This window comes from Triturus cristatus, chromosome 5_1 (genome assembly GCF_964204655.1).
Source record: "Triturus cristatus chromosome 5_1, aTriCri1.1, whole genome shotgun sequence".
NCBI classification, from domain to species: Eukaryota; Metazoa; Chordata; class Amphibia; order Caudata; family Salamandridae; genus Triturus; species Triturus cristatus.
Window position 1 is genome coordinate 345,744,299 of NC_140587.1, and position 23,145 is coordinate 345,767,443.

The window sequence follows — 23,145 nt, forward strand, 5'->3', positions numbered from 1 at the left end:
CCAGTGTATCCTGTGTTTTGTGTGTTCAAAGTGTGCCTAGATCGTGTCTTTAGAGTGTATTTTAAATTGTGTTTTGCCTTAGTGTTGATGGGTGTTAGTAAATTAGAGGCATTTGGGGGGTGTTATATAGTTAGGGGATTTTAGGGGGTGTGACTGTTTAATTTTGTTAGGCATAGAGGGTGAGAGGAGTATGTATAAGAATAGGAGAGGATGTAATTTTGATAAGGGGGAGGTAAGTGCATTGACATGGCTGATAGCCACCACCTGTATGGTATGCTGGCTGAACGAGGGAGTAATTCAATGCTTCCCAGGACAGAAGAGGAACACCAGTTGGGAGCGTGTTCTGAAGCACCTGCTCCCTGTATCGAAAGAGGATTGTACTGTGCAACAATTGAAACATCCAGGGTGGATGTTTTGTCAAGAGAGGTGGATGGGCTGGACCTACCGAAGCTGGAGGTTGCAAGCCTGTAGGTAAGTATCCATGTAGTTACAATGTGTATTTATGTACCTTAATGAACTTTTTAGTCTTAGTACTAATTGTACAAACGATTGGTGTTGGCCTAGCACCACATAACGCTACGCTGTGTCATGCAATGTCTAGAATGCAATTTAATGAGCCTAGCAGGTCCACACAAAGGAGATTTTTTTGAAGGGTTTTATAGTGCCCTTGCAGAGGGCAACGCAAAACCCGGAATAACATTTACCAAGCCACACAAGGCGATCTTGTATGGAGCTTGCGTGGCTTGATAAATCTAGAGTAGCATAAGACAGCTCAAGTAGATGTCTTGTGTTACTCTGCTCTAGAGAGCCATTCAATGGGTGAAGCGTGGGTATTCCCATGCACTCACTCATGGATTCTGAGCATTCCCAGATTTCTCAAATCTGTAAGACCTGGGAATGATTGAGAAATCTATGCCAACCCAGCGGTGATGTAACAAGGAGAAAGATCTTTATGATTCCTGTTCTTTGCCTCTCTCAAAATGTGATGCATTCTGAAGCTAAGATAGAAAGAGGAATATGCCTCAAAGGATTGCTTCTGTGCAGGGAAGTGTCCCTTTCACACTAGCACAAGGCAAGGCAACATTGGACAATGTAAATTCTGGAGTTGCATTTGCATGGCCATTTCTGGCTAGGTAATAGCAGGGTAACGCAATGCAGCTCAAGTTGCCGCCTGCTGTCAACCTGCCTGGTAAACCCATACAATGGGGGGAGTTAGGCATTTTCGAAGCATACAAACATGGAATGTGGAGCATTCAATAATGAGCCAATACTTGTAATACTTTAACTTACATGACAATGCGAAGTCTTCCACATGGTTGTCAAGTCATTATTTATATACATTTAAATGTATAGGAAAATCATCTATGAGTGTGCACATAACTGCAGCACCATCAAATTTATGAAAAACACACAACATCGTTTTTTAGCATGATTGTTCACTCTAGCCTATTTTAACATACAAATGAGCACCAGTATACAAAGACTATAGCAGCATATGATGGCAAAAATGTACAAATAGTGATCTCTATTGTTAAGAATACTAACGCCATATTGACAGAATGTATAAACAATGATATATCTCAAATGTGAAAAGTGGATGCATGTCTATGATATATCCTTTGTGTTAAGTTAAAAGTATACCCTATCCATCCTCTACCAAGTATGTCTTTATCAAAGATGTGAAAAAGCATAAAAATGTTTACAAGCGGCATACTTTCACTTTGGACCAAGGTTTCTGGAAAATATTTGTTCACATGGCTATGTCTCCATGCAGAACATGCAACTCACAAATATGTGTATGCAATTGATTTTACCATCTGTATGAAAAGTATTATTCGCTCATTGTACATTGTGCCGGTGTAACATTGTCTGTAGGAAAACTATTATGACCCTACACAGACCTTTCTGTTGGACAGCAAATATATGAAAATTACATATGAGTTTATTATGAAGGTGTAATGATAAGAATTTAAAATAGCATGGGCCTGATGACATGTTGGGCGGTTAATTCTGTCCCATGCGAAAATATTAGTTTATGCACGGGACGAAATTACGCGATTAGTTTTATTGGATGCTTAAATAACCCAATATTTGTTAAATTTTGCATGTCAAACCTACCAGGGAGAATATACAGTATTTACCGTATCATGTAGATATTGGTGAGTTAAACACCAAACTTTGCATCTTATTCCCAAAAAATTCATAATAGGTGTTATTTATCACTCCCAATAAATAACATACTCTGCGCTATCATTATTTATCAGGGATAATAAATAATGCCTCAATTAGTAATCAGGCCATATGTATTGTATGAAAGTAGTGCATTGTTTGGATTGTCATATTATGTGAAAATAATGTTGATTTGTTTTGGTATAGTATCAAGGTTTAATTGATGTAAATGTATGTTCCTCTATAGCTCATATGACTGCTGATGAGGCTATGACATATGGAGCACTGACGGCACGATATGCCATGATCCAGAAAATAACACATGGATTTCAGAAAATGTACTGAATGCATGCATGGGAAAAGGCAGCAGTAACATAGGGTGCCTCAAATGCATCATAACAAGCCAGCAGATGCACTGGCACAACAAGCCCTCATTGGAGCTGACTATAGAGACCCATGTCATAGAAAACAGGGGGGACTAGAAATAGGACTTTGTACAAGAGGACCAAGATTTTTGTAAACCGCGTGATAATGAAACAATTAAAATGTATGGAGTGCATAGATAAGAGATTAGCCAAGCAAAATAAATTGCTGCTGAAAAACACTAGAATGTTGCATGGGTGCCAAGAGGCTCTGTATATCACTGGACAGCAAATTTAAATAGGAGAATGCGGACTCCCCTCATCAATCCCCTTCCCTGTTATAATGAATGATGTTTATTTTTTAGTGTGTTATTAGCTAGTTAGAGTTAGATTAGTTGCAGGGTAAGTATAGAGTTTATTTAGATATTTTGAAAATTAGTTTTGTTTTTAGTGCAGTAATAATTAAGATTTAGTACGCTGGTGGGAGGGATCTTGATGTTACATGTATAAAATAAAATAAAACATTAAAAATGTAAAAAAGAAAAAAAATGTTTTTGTTGAGAGCTCAATGTATAGATAGTTTATGTTTAGGAATTAGTATATGTATGTCTTTTGTAACTGAATGTACAATAAGGGGGCGGGGTTAGAATTTAACCATTCAAGTCTCGCTCACAGTTAAGGTAGGATAAGCTGTGGATTATGTAGGCTAAGTTAGTTTTAATGATAGGCAGAGTAGATTAGTTAGAGGCAAGTAGATACTTTTTGTGTGACATAGGCTGTTTTAACAAAACATTTATTTTTCAAAGGAAGTCTGCCTGTTTTTGTAATGCCTTTCGAAATGAGAATGCACGTGTTGCAATTATTTAATAATTGACTCCCACATGGAAACAACTGATATGTTACTCTTCTGTGTGACAAATGATGTTGGGTATCTACATCTTGTTTTAATAACTCTATATTGACATTCATCTTCACATATTGTCAACAAGCAATGGTAATGTTCACTGTTATAAAACACAGCGACAGGACTGATAATACTCACCTGCGTTATATGACGGTTATAATAGATGACATTTATTATCAATGTTAGGGAGGTATGGTATGATCACATTAATTTTGTACATTGTGTGCCAGATTTCTCACACTGTCACACAATTCAAAGATTAAAATCATCTTACTGTGCTTCATGAATTTTTATTATTTTAAATGATATTGGACAATTATATGCTCTACTTGCACTGGTGCACTTGAAACTGCCTAGCGTCAATACGTGCATGCTTGAATTATGGTAGATGTCAGGTAGGAATGTCTTTGGGTGGGAAGGAAATTAGGAAAACCTTCCTGCACAAATAACAATCCTGTGATGCTTTCTCCTTTCACCGTGCTCTGCAGGGTACAGCTCACACAGACTAACGAAAATACAATGTGAAATATATATAATTTTCATTGTTATTATTCCCTAGGTAAGGCGTGGAATAATGACACATTACCAGGTCTTCCTGTATTGGTTTATCTGGGAATGCTTCGCAATCCATGGGTGGATGCGTGGAAACACCCATCCTCCACACATAGAATAGCTCCCTGGGACAGAATAATGCAAAGCAGAAATTTGTGCTGCCTTGAACTACTCCAGCTCTTCCAAGGCACGCAGGGCCATGCGAGGTGGACGTGCGTACCATGGTAAATCTCATTCTTGGTTTTGTGTCACCATGTATCCCCTTGTGTGATATAAAGGCGATGCAAAACCTTATGAAATCTCTGCAGAGATGCTCTACAGACCCAGCCGCAGAGTCATACCTCCAATACTTACATTATGACACAGTTATGTTTCATTCTTTCTATGACATGAATAGAAGCATGAACATCAAATGGACAATTTTTATGCAAAAATGTCTTCATTGTCTAAAGAAGTGCATATAGCAGATGGTCCACAAATCACTATCCAACTATCTGCTTCACATTTTGGGCTTGATGATGGATGGTAATTTCAAATTATCTGTGGTCAGTGTAGAAACTACAGAAAGATGACTACATAGATTGATTTCATTTGTTACTATTTTTGTCCTGTGCCCTTACTTTTTTTTGCTAAAGAAGTTTGAATATGTGTAACCATTCATTAGGTTTGAGTTGAGGTACACCTAACAGTTAAGTATTCCATTTAAATGTACTTTTTGCCATGTGGCACACTCAAAGACAGTCTGGTAGTGTGAATCTTCTCACCTCTGAATGTATTAAATAAAGTTCAACTTTTGTAAAATTGTATTTCTACATAATTGAGATTACACGCTACAAATCATATCAGGTTATGAGAATCCCTTTTTTAATACAGTTGTTTCTGTCACCTACATTAATTAAAAGTGCATTTGTGAAAATTGCCATTAGTAAACACATATGCTATATGAGAATAGTAGAACAAAATCAATTACATTTTAACATTAGGGGATTGTAGTAGTTGGCAAATAAGGTGGCATAATGTCCAGACATTAGACAAGATGACAAACTGACAAGATGACACTCAAGGCCTTATTACAATGTTGGTGGGCCCGCCATAGGCACGCTTTCGGTGGTGGGCCTATCGACATCCATAGAAGCAGTCAGAGGCGTTGGTCATAGGGACCGACCACTGCTTTTCCGACGGGCTTAGGGAGCCCCTCAGGGCTGCAGTGGGACTGTAATCCCTACAATAGGGATTACGAGTGAAACAGCCATCACATCGCATGCGTTACAACGCATGCGATTACAACACGGTAGTTACAACAACCACATTGTTACATCGCAGTACCATTACAATGCAAGTCGTTACAACGACTTGCTCTAGGGAGAGCACTAAACTAAGGAATAGTATAATTTACAATTCCAACACCTTCCCTACTGTTGCACACATTGGAGTTGGAATAGTAAATTATAGTATTCCTAAGTCCAGTACGCCCCCTAGAGCAAGTAGTTGTCATGACTTGCGTTGTAATTCTACTGGGATGTAACAACGCGGTCGGAGTAACTACCGCGTAGTAATCGCATGCATTGTAAAGGCATGCAATGGAAATGACTATATCCGTATTAGAATAGCCCTCTTCCCTCTGCCTTTACATGGCGGTCTGACTGCCATGTAAAGGCAGACAGATTTGGACTTTGGGGGCCCCTAGCAGAGCCCCTGCCCCGTGGGCCTCCACTATCAGCCAAGGGTGGCACATGTGGTGCCTCTCCAAACATCCATGCACTGTGTCCCAGGCACCATATGGTGCCTCGCACAAGGTGCATGCATATTTGAACACTGCTCTTTTGCATTGTGGCTTGTGTTGCGGCCCTGTGCATTGTAATTGGGCTGGTGTAACCACCAACGTATAGTCGGTCTGAAACCAGCCCAATATGATCTGACCGCCATCATTGTGAGGCCCTCAGTTTTGTTTCACCGGAAGTTCTTATTCTGACACTGGGTTAATTAACATCTTCCTCCTCTATGAGTGTTTAGCTTCTACTGGTTATTGTGGTGTTGGAATAGGTGATTGAGGAGTGATGTTACAAGTCTCAGAACCACATACATCAAAGGTTGAAGATGCTACCCACAATTTGCCAATAATTTATGTGAATTTTACTAAGACAGAAAGGTAGTCCCTTGCAAAGGCCTGCTGGATGGTAACACAGTAACAACGTTGCTGTTGAGGGCACTTGTTGATGACATGAAGGAGTCCATCTTGGCCTCCAAACGATGACCTATTGCTTCCAGTCATCTTTTCAAGAACTGGATGGAGGAATTGATGGCTCCAAGCTGGTTGACTAATTTTATGGTGTTAGATAATGAAGGCTGGCCTTTTTCACCCTTCAGAATCATGACACCACTGATATCAGCTAAGGAGGCATCACTTCCATGGAGCCAAGAAAAGGTGTCGACTATGGCCTTTGACAACCCCATATTGGGGTTGAGACACCTCTGGAATCCTTCAGGATTGCCAGCTAAAGTCCCCTTCCTCAACCTTGACTATGTCTGTCAATCGCTGCTGAATCCCTTCCACTCTCAATTGAAAAGTTACAGGAGGGTCATCGGAGTCCGTACTGGCAAAATGTTGTCTAGAGAATTGGAAATTCCTAAAATATGACTCCAGTACTTACTATGGTGGGACCACCAGCAAAGATGATATTGTGCAAATTGTAATGGAACACACTCACCCACCAACCTTGACTAGAATTCAAGATAGGACCACACTACTGTACTTAAGAGAAGCAATTACAAGGTCATAAGAGCTCATAGAAACTATAATAAATGTATAGTTCCCCAAGTTCCTGAAGAAGTGACTGGACAACTCCATGCCATAGAAAAATATTAAAAGACTAATATGTAGAACAACGAGGATTACTCAGTAAACACAAAGAGCATCCATACTATCCCAAACTTAAAGCATCCTAACCAAGATTTCTTACTACATGGAAATGGAGTATTATAAAAATAATCACTGCCTATTGTTAGACCTGGCCGTTTTGACAGGTTTATCCCAAATATTTTGTCCTTTGCCTCCTATTTTTCTGACCCTGTTTTCATTGGCTATAGGATTCTGGACATTTTATGACTGCTGATCAGTGCTAAAGTGCATATGCTCTCTGTATCAATTATGACATTGAATGGTTATCCATGATTAACATATTTGATGTACTGGTAAGTCCCAAGTAAGGTGCACGGTGTGTGCCAGGGCCTGTATATCAAATGCTACTAGTGGGCTTGCAGCACTGATTGTGCCACTCACATGAGTAGCCCTGTAAATGTAACCTATCACTGTAGTGTCTGTGCAAGCAGTTATGAACGGCCATGTTGTCCTGGCAAGTGCACCCATTTGCCAGGCCTAAACCTTCCCTTTCCTTACATGTAAGGCACCCCTAAGGTAGTTCCAAGGTACACTCATGGGCAAATAGGACCCTTGGGGGTCCTATTTGATGCTAACATTTGCTGGAAACCTCTGGCGGAGGCAAAAAGAGCTGAGTTTCTCATATCTATGAGGGCAGTTTTTATTTTTGCACAGAGGGTTAGCTCTAGGGTGCCAAAGGACCTGTTAGACATTTATCAGGCAAAGTGCATCTTCCACCTATGAGACGTTAGTGAGGTATTGGGATATGCCAAGCTGGACAGTATCCAGTCCGCCAAAACTTATTTTCTGTGCAGATTGGTACAGGTTCCACACTCTACTCCTGCTTTCTCTGTACAGGCGGAGCTTGGGCTTGTCCATGTGTCAGATTTGATATCCCTTAGTCCGCTCCTGTGTTGGATTATGATTTGAAGCAAGGCAGAATTGTCATTAAATCGAACAATTTTAGCGGACTGTTTGGCTCTTAATAGGTCACACAGAATATCTTGGCTTGCCCATGGTAAAGCAGCTTTTTATATTATTGGTAGGTCAGATATGTTTGGTGATCCCTCCTCTTGCTCAGATAAGGAGCTAGGGTGTTTCAAAAAATGTTTTTGGAAAATTCACACCTAGGGAGAAAGGACTTTGAGCTCCAGAAAATTTCAGTTTGGGGTCACGTGCTGCTAAAAACTGTGCAGGCGTTGGAGCCGTATCTTGCCATGGTCCACTCAAAGCATGATAGGTTTTTACTGGCCAGATTCAGGTTCAACCAATTGCACCATATTTTGGCTTCCCCTCTGGGGTGGACACAGCCTGAGGCAAAATAACCCTGCAGCTGCGACAATATGTCTCTGCAGGATATGCTGCATTTTACCATGTTTCCTTTTATTATAGCTGGCTGATGAAGCAATTCTTAATCCCTTTGCTGAAATCCCTGAATTTTAATTAAGTTAGGCCTGCCTTGATGTATCTAAAAATCTATAAAATCTAGAGTAGCCTTCCAAAACCTGAAAAACATAAAAAATGCAAAAGTCGCTTAGGGGAAAAAAATGGACAACATTTTTAAAAATGATTAAAAATACCAACTATATTGTTTGTAAAACAGAAAATTAAAGGCTTCATCAAAAATGCAATTTTGACTTCAATAAAAATGCCTGTAAACAAAAAAACAGAAACACGCACCCTCTAAACAAAGATATTCCAAATCAATTCTAACACTCTAGTGAGAATTTCTAAAAATAGTTAACTATACAACACATTTACATACAATAAAAACATAAAATGAAACATCACTAAGCCTACTGTACACAACTCAATCTAGTCCAACAAGGCCCCACACTAACAATAACCTGTACATCAAATTCAAATAGAAACACTAACCTTACCAACAACCTACAATCTCCTGCAACACACATACTCACCTTAGAAAACAGATACAAATTAAACTTACCTTTACTGAAGAAAAGCAATGGGGGCTGCTAACTTACATAGGAGCCTGGGGACCAAAAACAATGAAAATAGCTCACAAAATAGTGAAAATGTTCCCATCCTTGCAAAACCAGGTTGTTTTGTGATAGGTAATTTTAATGTTTCTTCAATAAGTTTTGGGCCCTTGCCGGGGGTACTTGACCCACCCACCCGTGTGAGTTATAATTTTTATCGGAAGACCTAGGGAAATGCTGGGAGGTAGAAAATTCGTGGATCCACATAGTTTCCAGAACTTTCCCGCACAGAAATTTGAGAAAAAAGTGTTTTTTTCATCTAAATTTGAGGTTTGCAGGGGATTCTGGTTGGGAAAACGTTGGGGGACCCATGTAAGCCATACCTTGCTGGACTTCCCAGGGTATCTAGTTTTCAGAAATGTGTGGGTTTGGTACTTTTGCAAGATGGCCGCCGAGCCCTGGTCCAAAAACCTAGGTGACCCCCCTTGCAAAACCAGGTTGTTTTGTGATAGGTCATTTTGCTGTCTCCTCAATACGTTTTGGGCCCTTGCCTTTCGCGGGTACTTGACCCATTGACACGAGTGAGGTACCATTTATATCGGGAGACCTTGGGGAATGCTGGGTGGTAGAAAATTTGTGGATTCAAGTAGATTCCAGAAATTTCCCACACAGAAATGTGTGAAAAAAGTGATTTTTCTTTCAGCTAAATTTGAGGTTTGCAGAGGATTCTGGGTAGGAATACATTGGGGGACATACGCAAGCCATACCTCGCTGGACACCCCTGGGTGTCTAGTTTTCAGTAATGTGTGGGTTTGGTAGGTTTCCCAAGATGGCCACCAAACTCTGGGCCATAATCCCAGGTGACTCCCCTTGCAAAACCAGGTTGTTTTGTGATAGGTCTTTTTGATGTATCTTCAATAGGTTTTGGGCCCTTGCCTGTCATGGGTACTTGACCCACCCACGCAACTGAGGTACCATTTCTATCAGGAGACTTGGGGGAATGCTGGGTGTGGGACATTTGTGGATCCCCACAGTGCCCAGAACTTTCCCACATAGAAATTTGAGAAAAAAGTTCAGCTAAATTTGAGGTTTGCAGGAGATTCTGGGTAGGAAAATGTTGGGGGACCCATGCATGCCATACCTTGCTGGACTCCCCTGTGTGTCTAGTTTTCAGAAAGGTATGGGTTTGGTAGGTTTTACTCGATGGCCACTGACCCCAGGGCCAGAAACTCATCGAACCCCCTTGCAAAACCAGATTGTTTTGTGATAGGTAATTTTGATGTCGCCTCAATAGGTTTTGGGCCCTTGCCTGTCCCTGTACTTGACCGACCCACACAAGTGGGGTACCATTTTCTCTGAAGACTTTGGTTAATGCGGGGTGTGTGGAATTTTGTGGATCCACACAGATTCCAGAGCTTTCCACCACAAAAATGTGAGGAAAATATGTTTTTTTAAAATACATTTTTAGGTTTGCAAGGGATTCTGGGTAACAGAACTTGGTGAGAGCCAGACAAGTCACCCCATCCTGGATTCCCCTGGGTGTCTCGTTTTAAAAAATGTATAGGTTTTCCTAGGTGCCGGCAGAGCAAGGTTCATATCTACAGCTAGGCACTTTGCAAAAATGTGAGGTACCATTTTTATCGGGAGACTTAGGGTAACACAGAATTGTAGAGCAACCCTTGACCCTGTTTCCAGGCAGGTCGCTCCCCACACCGCGCAGCTCCACCTGACTGCACCCGTGTCTTGAGCCCAGCTGCTGCTGCGAGTTCGAGGCCCACCTCCACCCGCAGGCTACCACCTGCGCCTCATCCCTGGTGGCCAGTGGTAGGCCTTAGGCTTGCTTTTGCCTGTTTCACTGTTGTTTTGACTGTTTCTGCCTTTACTGTTTTTGTCTGTACTGTATTACTTGTTTCCTACTCCTTTCATTGCCCCTGATTGTTGTGCCTGTTTTTTACTGTATATTTTGTGCTTTTTCCTCCTTCCTTCATTCCCCCTGATTGTTGTGCCCGTTTTGCCTTCCGTTCCTATGCCGGTCCTGCTTCCCGCCGATGCATCCCCTGTGGCCCCGCCACCGCTCCCATTCGTCAGCTCCCCATCCCAGCTGCTCCTCCCTCCCACCTCCTCTCTTATGGCGGCCGCTGCACAGTGAAGGGAGCGACCCTTGAGTCTGTTTCCAAGCAGGTCGCTCCCCACGCTGCGCAGCTCCACCTGACTGCACCCGAGTCTTGAGCCCAGTTGCTGCTGCGAGTTCGAGGCCCACCTCCACCCGCAGGCTACCACCTGCGCCTCATCTCTGGTGGCCAGTGGTAGGCCTTAGGCTTGCTTTTGCCTGTTTCACTGTTGTTTTGACTGTTTCTTCCTTTACTGTTTTTGCCTGTACTGTATCACTTGTTTCATCCTCCTTTCATTGCCCCTGATTGTTGTGCCCGTTTTGTACTGTATATTTTGTGCTTTTATCTCCTCCCTTCATTCCCCCTGATTGTTGTGCCCGTTTTGCCTTCCATTCCTTCGCCGGTCCCGCTTCCCGCCGCTGCGTCCCCTGCGGCCCGCTCCCATTCGTCGGCTCCCCTCTCCCAGCTGCTCCTCCCTCCCACCTCTCATCTTATGGCGGCTGCTGCGCAGTGAAGGGAGCGACCCTTGACCCTGTTTCCAGGCAGGTCACTCTCCACGCCGCGCAGCTCCACCTGACTGCACCCGTGTCTTGAGCCCAGCTGCTGCTGCGAGTTCGAGGCCCACCTCCACCCGCAGGCTACCACCTGCGCCTCATCTCTGGTGGCCAGTGGTAGGCTTTAGGCTTGCTTTTGCCTGTTTCACTGTTGTTTTGACTGTTTCTTCCTTTACTGTTTTTGCCTGTACTGTATTACTTGTTTCCTCCTCCTTTCATTGCCCCTGATTGTTGTGCCCGTTTTGTACTGTATATTTTGTGCTTTTTCCTCCTCCCTTCATTCCCCCTGATTGTTGTGCCCGTTTTGCCTTCTGTTCCTTCGCCTGTCCCGCTTCCGGCCACTGCGTCCCCTGCGGCCCCGCACCCCCGCTCCCATTCGTCAGCTCCCCAACTCCCAGCTGCTCCTCCATCCCATCTCCCCTCTTATGGCGGCCGCTGCGCGGCCATGCCGTGGCGCACCAAAGGCGCGCCTAAGGCAAGCCCGTCTGTGCCCATCCGCTCCTGGACTACGCCTAGCGCCAGAACCCCTTGCCCCCGCAAACACCACAACGCCCGACTCTGCTACGATGCCAGTACTCTCCACGCAATCAACACCGGATGAGCAAACTTCTGCTTTCAGGCCGCCCGAAGTGCACCCATGGACCCTTCTCCTGCCGGAACTGCAGCTTCACCAGCACCAGACCCGCCAATCCACCCACCAGGACAGGATGCAACCACCTCACATGCATACTCCTGAACACTCACTCCGCACGCAAACATACCATCAAACTCTGGGATCTGCTCGTCACGTCCTCCCCAGACGTCGCCTTCCTGACAGAGACCTGGATGAACGACTACTTAGCACCTGACATCGTCATAGCCATCCCAGATGGCTACAAGATCACCCGCAGAGACCGCACCAATGGAGTAGGAGGTTGAATCGCCATCATCCACATGTCCACCCTCAAGGTCTCGACCAACACTGACGACACCCTCAACACCGCTGAACACCTGCACTTCCAGATCCACACTGATCCCAACACCATCCTCCGAGGAACTCTGGTCTACAGGCCCCCGGGACCCCGGCCACAGTTCAGCGACTCCATCGCCGACTTCTTCAGCGCGCACGCCCTTGTGTCCATGGACTACATCCTCCTCAGGGACCTGAACTTTCACCTCGAGAAAAACCAACTCCACCACCCTGCTCGACAACCTCGCCAACCTCTGACTCAAACAGCTTGTCACAACTCCCACCCACTCCGCTGGACACATGCTCAATCCCATCTTCTCCGCAAGCTCCCATGTCTCCTTCAGCCACACCACCGAACTTCACTGGACCGACCACCGCTGTGTCCACTTTACATTCGAGAAGCCCATCACGCATCACCGCACCCAACAGATACCCCACCGTTAATGGAGCAAAATCACTGAAGACCAGCTACACACCGCCCTCGCCCAAAGACCATCCACAGACCTCACCGACTCCGACACCGCTGCCAGCAACCTCAGACGCTGGATTGAAAACTGCGCCAACACCATCGCCCGATCAAGAATCTCCCCTACAGCCGCACCAACAAGACTGCCAGCTGGTTCACCGCAGATCTCCAGACCTCCAAGCAAAACTGCCGAAAGCTGGAGAAGAAATGGCACCACGAACAGACACCAGAGAACCAAACAGTCCACAAGAACGCCATGCGCCAACATCATCACCTCATCAGATCCGCCAAGAAGACCTCCTTCAAGGATTGCCTTGACAACAACGCACACAACAGCAAAGAGCTCTTCAACATTGTGAAGGAACTCTCCAACCCCAGCGCCAGCACCAATGACATCCCACCCTCACAAGACCTGTGCAACTCCCTGGCCTCCTTCTTCCACCGCAAAATCGCAGACATCCACAACAGCTTCGACAACCAGGCCTCCACTACAGCCAACATCACCTCTGAACACACGGCTTCCACCCACGGTGACCCCCTTCTCACCTGGACCAATATCAACAATGACAACACCATCAAAATCATGAGCACCATCCACTCCAGCTCCCCATCAGACCTGTGCCCCACCACACCTTCAACAAAGCCAGCGCCACCATCGCACCTCACCTACACAAAGCCATCAACATCTCCTCCGAGACCGCGTCCTTCCCAGAGAGCTGGAAGCACGCCGAGATCAATGCCCTGCTCAAGAAGCCCAAAGCAGACCCCAAGGACCTCAAGAACTTCTGGCCCATCTCCCTGCTCCCATTCCCAGCGAAGGTAATCGAGAAAACTGTCAACAAACAGCTGACCCGCTACTTAGAGGAGAACAACATCCTGGACCCATCCCAGTCCGGTTTCCGCAGCAACTACAGCATCGAAACGGCCCTCATCGCTGCCACTGACGACATCAGGGCCCTGCTGCACAATGGAGAGACAGCAGTCCTCATCCTCCTGGACCTGTTGGCCACCTTCAACACTGTCTGCCACCGCAACCTACGCACCTGCCTCCACGACGCAGGAATCCGAGGCAAAGCACTGGACTGGACCACCTCCTTCCTCTCTGGCAGAACACAGAGTGTCCGCCTCCCTCCCTTCTGATCCGAAGCCACCAAGTCCTCATCCTGGGACCGTCGCCCTCCGCATGGGACGACTCATGGTGGCCCCCGGCCCTGGGCACCGCACCCAAGCCAACGGACCACGCACGCAACTTGGGCGTCATCCTGGACTCCTCCCTATCGATGACCAGACAAGTCAACGCCGTCTCCTCATCTTGCTTCCACAACCTACGCATGCTCCGCAAGATCTTTAGATGGATCCCGACCGAGACCAGGAAGACTGTCACCCAGGCCCTCGTCACCAGCAGACTAGACTACGGAAACACCCTCTACGCCGGTACAACAGCCAAGCTTCAGAAAAGACTTCAGCGTATCCAGAACGCCTCCGCCCGTCTCATCCTGGACGCCCCCCGACGCAGCCACATCTCGAGCCACCTGAGAGACCTGCACTGGCTCCCTGTCAACAAGAGGATCATGTTCGGACTCCTCACCCACGCACACAAATCCCTCCACAACCTGGGCCCAAGGTACCTCAACGACCGCCTGACCTTCTACACGCCCACCCGACAGCTACGATCCGCGAACCTCGCCCTCGCCGTCGTCCCTCGCATCCAGAGAGCCACCGCCGGAGGAAGATCCTTCTCCTACCTGGCGGCTAAGACATGGAACTCCCTGCCCGTCCACCTGCGGCTGACCCAGGACCACCTCGCCTTCAGGAAACAGCTCAAGACCTGGCTGTTCGAGCAGTAGCAGACCCCCTCCCCCAAGCACCTTGAGACCCTTCCGGGTGAGTAGTGTGCGATACAAATTCCTTGATTGATTGATTGAAGATCATCTGCGGTGTACCCCAAGGACCCTCCCTCAGCATGACGCTGTTCAACATATACATGGCCCCACTCGCCCACGTCGCCAGACTGCACAACCTCAACATCATCTCCTACGACGACACACAACTGATCCTCTCACTCACCAAAGACCCTCTCACCGCCAAAACCAACCTCTACAAAGGTATGAAAGCCATCGCCGAATGGATGAAGAACAGCCGTCTGAAGCTGAACTCGGACAAGAGGGAGGTCCTCATCCTCGGCTCCACGCCTTTGGCCTGGGATAATTCCTGGTGTCCGACCGCCCTAGGAGCAGTTCCAACACCCACCGACCACGCACGCAACCTGGGATTCATCCTCGACTCTACACTCTCCATGACCAAGCAAGTCAATGTCAACTCATCCTCCTGCTTCAACACCCTCCACATGCTCCGAAAGATCTACAAGTGGATCCCCAACGGCACCAGGAGAACGGTCACCCTGGCCCTCGTCAGCAGCAGACTGGACTACGGAAATGCCCTCTATGCGGGAGCCCCGGTCAAACTCCTGAAACAACTGCAATGCATTCATAATGCGTCCGCCCGCCTTATCCTCGACATCCCTCGCCACATCACACCCTACCTGAGAGACCTGCACTGGCTTCCCGTCAACAAGAGGATCACCTTCAAGCTCCTCACCCACGTACACAAAGCTCTCCACAACACCGGACCAGCATACCTCAACAAACAGATCAGCTTCTACACCCCGAACCGCCAGCTCTGCTCCATCAACCTCACCCTTACCCCCGTCCCCCGCACCAGGAGAGCGACCACCAGTGGCAGATCATTCTCCTACCTCGCCGCCAAATCCTGGAACACCCTCCCCATTCTCCTACAGCAAACCAAAGACCTACTAACCTTCAGGAGGCTACTCAAGACCTGGCTGTTCGAGCAGTAGCAGCACCCCCCACCAGCGCCTTGAGACCCTCACTGGTGAATAGCACGCTCTACTAACGTCTTGATTGATTGATTGATTGATTGATTGATAGAGCAACTGTTATTACCTATTGACTTTCGATGCATTTCTCCCTTCCAAATGAAAGACAATGTGTAAAAAAGAAGTCATTTTGAAAAATGATCTATAATTCTCATGCTAGTATGGGTACTCACAATTTTGGAAATGTGCAAATATCTACTGTTTCTAAACTCTATCTTTTGTTCCAATTTCAGAAATACATAGGTGTCTTTCATATCGATTTTTCCATGTATGCTATATACCCGGTACATAATAAACAACCATTGCAAGACACTGCTCAGTTATTGGCTCTGGGTTCGTCGGGTTCTTGGTGAACCTACAAGACCTATATATCCGCACAACCAGAAAGGTCCAGTGGATGTAACGGTATATTGCTTTCAAACAGCTGTCATAGTTAGAAGAAGTTACAGGTGAAAACGTTGACACAAATGGCTGTTTTTTTCAACTAATTTTCAATTTTTCCCATATTTAACTGTTAGTTTCTATAAAGAAACCTTCAAGGAACTACACAAATGACCCCTTGCTAAATTCAGAATTTTGTCTACTTTTCTAAAAGGTATAGCTTTCCAGGATCCATTTTTGCTTTCATACCCATTTCTACCATTAACTGGAAGGAGGTTGAAAGCACAAATAATAGCAAAAATAGGCTATGTCCCAGAAAAATGCCACAACTGTGTAAACAAAATGGTTTTCTGACAAAAGTCTGATTGTCCCTGAAAGCTGGGACAATTGTGATTTCAGCACCACAACCCCTTTGTTGATACCATTTGCAGGGAAAAAAACAGACACTTTCATCTGTAGCCCTTTTTTCCATTTTTTTTTAAAAACACCTAATTTAGGTATATTTTGGCTAATTTCTGTGTCCGCTCCAGGGGAATCCACAAACCATGGGTTCCTTTAGAATCCCCATTATGTTGTAAGAAAAGGACGCAAATTTGGTGTGGATACCTTATGTGGTCAAAATGTTACAAAGGCCTAAGTGCATACTACCCCAAATAGCCAAAAAAAGGCTTAGCACATGGGTGGGGGGGAATAGCCTAGCAGCAAAGGGGTTAAAGGTTCTGTAGCCAGTTGGTCAGACTATATTTGATATGCTTCTGGTGTTGCTCGATGACATAAATAAGAAAACATGTCGCTGCTGAATAACAGGAAGGATCCCTGGGGTGATTTACTCTGCACCCTTTGTGTGGAGGATAGAGTAGTTCTGATGGAGACTTTTTTTGCTGATCTGTTGTGTTATGTGCTACAAAGAGTTCCAGGCATATTGACAGATTATTGGTCTTGATAGATGATGTGGAGTTCCTTTTTGCTGTTAGCGGGACAGTGTTGATATTCTCATGACCTCGAACACTGATTAAATTTATGGAACAGATAATAGGAGACGTGGCCTTGTGGTTTGAGATGCCATCTTTGGAATTGGAATCTGCTGGGCCAAGTTTGCATCCTGCCCTCGGTGCTAGGCCCAACATCATACAATTTTGGGCACATCACTTAACCTCATGTATAAAATGTATTTGTTTATTTCTGAGCTTGACTATTATATTTGTGCTATATAAATACCAATACATACATACATAATATTTTTTATAATATTCCTATTTTCATTCTGCAAATTCTGTTTCTCAAAAATATTTGCCACAATATGATAAATTAGAAAGTTCTCAGTAGTTGTCCAGTATCTCCTAAGATTTTTTGTAGTAATGGGGAGATAAATGTCTGCTTCAGCGGCCCAGGGACCATGTGAGTTCCATGAGAAAAGTTGAACATGTTGATAATAGAGGCAACCAAAGATTGGGTTAGAATTGCATCCCATAGGTAATTGTAAGATGAGCTGGTAGGTTGGAAGCTTTCACCTCATTGCAAGTCTTCTTGCGTCCTTTTCATGCATGGGTTTGAACATGGTGAAAAATGCTTGGAAAAGGTGCAGAGAGATGTAAGGATAATAGAATGGTTAGGAGATTTTTTTCCCAATTTTTTTCATTGTTGACTAATACAACAGCAGTAAGTAAGAATAGTTTGTGGCCATCAAAAACTATTTTCTTACTGATATTTGAGTTACTATTTCATCCTGGATATTGATAATTTATTTTGTATAGCTCAGAGCACAGTTGAGGATTTGGCAAAATGGGGTTGTTTTACTCACAGTTTTGCCTTATTATACATAAACAAAGGGATCCACCCACGAGTACAAGAGATCACTCGATTACTCAATATGTATCCCACGGTCGTGGAGAATACACATTAGTTGTTTAAATACCCCTCACACACCAAAAGGGCCCTTGGTGTCATGCTTCATCATAGGGGTCTTCCTGCCCCTCTACGGGACAGGGCGTGCTACGACCTACGTTTACGCGGGAGCACTGTTGTTGGTGAGACAGCTATGTGTGATGCGGGGATGTGAGAGGAAGGGTCAGGAGTGAATAAGGAGTGAATTAAAAAATACCTGGCTCTCAGGTCTAGGAAAATTTATTCTGCCGGTCGAGCTGGTATTATTAAAAGGTGGGGTAAGGAGGGTGTAAGCCTCAATGAGCTATATCTCCTAGTGTTGTCGACATGTTTCGAAGCTTCCCCATGCTTCTTCGTCAGGACCTTAAGGATCCCTTCCTGCCACTAACTGTGTTGTGTTAATAACAAAGATTGTGAGAAAAAAAAAGATATGTAAAAGGAAGTAAATAGCCTCCACGATATCAATGCCTTAATAGGTCTTACATAGTCCTATTAACCTAGAGGGAATAAAAGGCGTATTAATTACGTAGAAAGTAATTCAATCCACTGTGTGAGTACGGTGATCTGTAAAAAAAGGTGAAGAGTACTGGTCTCTTAACGCTATCCGTAACGTTATCACGTGATCTGTGATGAAGGCACTGTGTGACAAATGGACATACAACATTAAACATAACACACACAACAAAAAGCACACACTCTACTTAAAAGGGGACTAGTTCAATGTATATCCATGCCAGAATAAAAATCCCCACAAAAGTATGGACATACTTGCTAACAGGAGATAAGTAACCTCATGAGCTTGTGAACCGAGTGGTGGGCGTGTCAAGTAGGCTACCTGCATGAAGAGAGGAACAGGAGAGGAAAAAGTGGGCCAACGATCAAAATATTAGCGTTGTCCAGATGTTACCTAATTCTCACAGAAGCGCCGTACTTACGACTCCAGGGATCAGTGTCCCGCCAAATCAACCACCCCGGTCGGCTCCGTCGATAGAACTGAATTGGAGGGCGCCCATTTTAAATAGCTACATCAATTAGTGTAATTGCGCCAAAGAGGTAAACGCCCAATGCGCGCTGATTCTGCAAACGGAGACCCGGAACCGGAAGTGGACCGTCCGGGTCATTCCAACCGATTGCCTGAACCAGGACCGAAGGGGGAAGGACGCCAGGGGAAGGACCGGGGTGTCTTAATCCACTGCCTGTCTAGAATACCTGATGGAATTAAAACGGAGTAGATGCTGTAGTTATCTGCCTGTCTAGGCTACCTGATGGAATAAAAACGGAGTAGATGCTGTAGTTAACTGGGACTTGTGATCGGAATGGTCACCCAGAACATCCAAATGAGCCTGGAATTACAGGAGATGGACCTCAGGGACATAGGTGTCCATACCAAATGCCTGCATAAATATCAGACTGATTGAATATAAATAGTCGATTAAAGGAAGGGCAGGTGTAGTGGCCAAATAGGTTTCGGGAGAGCGTAGTAATAGTTGGCAAGGAGTGTATGAACTCATACTTAGTCTATGTGAATGGAGGGATTGGTATAACTCCACAAAGGAAAGGTAGGGGTCACATTAGTGATGGACTGAATAGCACAACGTCATTAGGGAGAACCTGACAGAGTGCCAAAAAAAATGCACAGTGATATAGAAATGATTCCAAGACTAAAAAAATGGAACCTACATTCCTAACATTAGGAGGGGGTGGCAAAAAACCTCACATTGGAGACGGAGAGGTACCTGATAGGTACAGCTATGGAATAATCGCCCCCAGACAAATGAAAGCTCCAGTGAGGTTGTAGAGCTCTAGATAGGAAGCCATTCAGTCTGTAGTTAGAATTCTTAAAGATGGAACTGGTTCCATGGTATATCATCATTTAATCCATGGATGTGAGTACCCAAGCGAAAAACCCAACGCTGTTCTTTTTCCAGAAGGCCATGTTCACTGCCCATTTGTTCAATCACTGTCCATTGTAGATCATTAACGCCATGTCCACTAGAGATAAAGTGGTTGGACATTTTGGTAGTACTACGTCCACATCTGACATTACTGCGGTGTTCACCAATGCGTGTCTTGATGGGTCTCGTGGTCATACCCACATACTCAAGACCACACGGGCAGGTGATTAAGTAAACAACGTTTTTACTGTTGCAATTAGTAAAGTTCCTCTGGTCCCATTTCTCGCCATTGCGGAATTGAATATGTCTGCTTCTCTTAGTGAGTGGACAAGTGCTACAGTTGCCACAGGGATGATGACCCTGTACTGGAGGTAGCAGACCCTCAATTCTGGGCTGGGATGTATTCTTGGGTCTGATGTGGACAAGCATGTCCTTAAGGTTGCGACCCCTCTTATGTGCAAACATGGGTTTTGTGATGTTCAAGCCACAGCTGTTGAGGAGACGCCAGTGTTTATTCACTATCTTAGTGATCCTGTTGGAGTGTGTGTTAAAGGTGGTCACACAGATAGGCCTTTCATCGGTCTGAGTGACCACTTTGTCTTCCAAGAGAGCTTCCCTGTTATTATTCCTTGCTCTCTTGAGGGCTTTATCAATAATCTGCTCGGGGTAGTTACGCTCGATCAGTTTCAGGCGTAGTTCGGATGCTTGTTTTTTGAACTCTTTAACCTCCGTGCAGTTTCTCCGAAGTCGGAGGAATTGACCATAGAGTAGATTTATCCTAAGATGACGGGGATGAAAACTGTCAAACAGGAGTAAACAATTCTTGGCTGTTGCCTTAAAGTGTGTGGTGGTTTTCAATCTGCCCTGCTCCGGGTAGATATTGAGGTCCAGGAACACCAGGTTGTGAGCTGATACAGTATGTGTGAATTTCAAGAACATGTTCTGTTGATTGAGCCACAACATAAAAGCATTAGTTGAGTTTATATCACCTTCCCACACGACCAGAACATCGTCTATGTATCTTTTCCAGACTTTGATGTGAGGGAGGAAAGGATTCATTGTGTGTAAGATCCTACTTGTCTCGAGATGGTGTACATAAAGACCCACTAGACTGGGAGCGAAGGTACTCCCCATGCTGGTACCGTGTCGTTGCTCATAGATGTCGTCACCATACATGAAGAAATTAAAAGGAAGTAAATAGCCTCCACGATATCAATGCCTTAATAGGTCTTACATAGTCCTATTAACCTAGAGGGAATAAAAGGCGTATTAATTACGTAGAAAGTAATTCAATCCACTGTGTGAGTACGGTGATCTGTAAAAAAAGGTGAAGAGTACTGGTCTCTTAACGCTATCCGTAACGTTATCACGTGATCTGTGATGAAGGCACTGTGTGACAAATGGACATACAACATTAAACATAACACACACAACAAAAAGCACACACTCTACTTAAAAGGGGACTAGTTCAATGTATATCCATGCCAGAATAAAAATCCCCACAAAAGTATGGACATACTTGCTAACAGGAGATAAGTAACCTCATGAGCTTGTGAACCGAGTGGTGGGCGTGTCAAGTAGGCTACCTGCATGAAGAGAGGAACAGGAGAGGAAAAAGTGGGCCAACGATCAAAATATTAGCGTTGTCCAGATGTTACCTAATTCTCACAGAAGCGCCGTACTTACGACTCCAGGGATCAGTGTCCCGCCAAATCAACCACCCCGGTCGGCTCCGTCGATAGAACTGAATTGGAGGGCGCCCATTTTAAATAGCTACATCAATTAGTGTAATTGCGCCAAAGAGGTAAACGCCCAATGCGCGCTGATTCTGCAAACGGAGACCCGGAACCGGAAGTGGACCGTCCGGGTCATTCCAACCGATTGCCTGAACCAGGACCGAAGGGGGAAGGACGCCAGGGGAAGGACCGGGGTGTCTTAATCCACTGCCTGTCTAGAATACCTGATGGAATTAAAACGGAGTAGATGCTGTAGTTATCTGCCTGTCTAGGCTACCTGATGGAATAAAAACGGAGTAGATGCTGTAGTTAACTGGGACTTGTGATCGGAATGGTCACCCAGAACATCCAAATGAGCCTGGAATTACAGGAGATGGACCTCAGGGACATAGGTGTCCATACCAAATGCCTGCATAAATATCAGACTGATTGAATATAAATAGTCGATTAAAGGAAGGGCAGGTGTAGTGGCCAAATAGGTTTCGGGAGAGCGTAGTAATAGTTGGCAAGGAGTGTATGAACTCATACTTAGTCTATGTGAATGGAGGGATTGGTATAACTCCACAAAGGAAAGGTAGGGGTCACATTAGTGATGGACTGAATAGCACAACGTCATTAGGGAGAACCTGACAGAGTGCCAAAAAAAATGCACAGTGATATAGAAATGATTCCAAGACTAAAAAAATGGAACCTACATTCCTAACATTAGGAGGGGGTGGCAAAAAACCTCACATTGGAGACGGAGAGGTACCTGATAGGTACAGCTATGGAATAATCGCCCCCAGACAAATGAAAGCTCCAGTGAGGTTGTAGAGCTCTAGATAGGAAGCCATTCAGTCTGTAGTTAGAATTCTTAAAGATGGAACTGGTTCCATGGTATATCATCATTTAATCCATGGATGTGAGTACCCAAGCGAAAAACCCAACGCTGTTCTTTTTCCAGAAGGCCATGTTCACTGCCCATTTGTTCAATCACTGTCCATTGTAGATCATTAACGCCATGTCCACTAGAGATAAAGTGGTTGGACATTTTGGTAGTACTACGTCCACATCTGACATTACTGCGGTGTTCACCAATGCGTGTCTTGATGGGTCTCGTGGTCATACCCACATACTCAAGACCACACGGGCAGGTGATTAAGTAAACAACGTTTTTACTGTTGCAATTAGTAAAGTTCCTCTGGTCCCATTTCTCGCCATTGCGGAATTGAATATGTCTGCTTCTCTTAGTGAGTGGACAAGTGCTACAGTTGCCACAGGGATGATGACCCTGTACTGGAGGTAGCAGACCCTCAATTCTGGGCTGGGATGTATTCTTGGGTCTGGTGTGGACAAGCATGTCCTTAAGGTTGCGACCCCTCTTATGTGCAAACATGGGTTTTGTGATGTTCAAGCCACAGCTGTTGAGGAGACGCCAGTGTTTATTCACTATCTTAGTGATCCTGTTGGAGTGTGTGTTAAAGGTGGT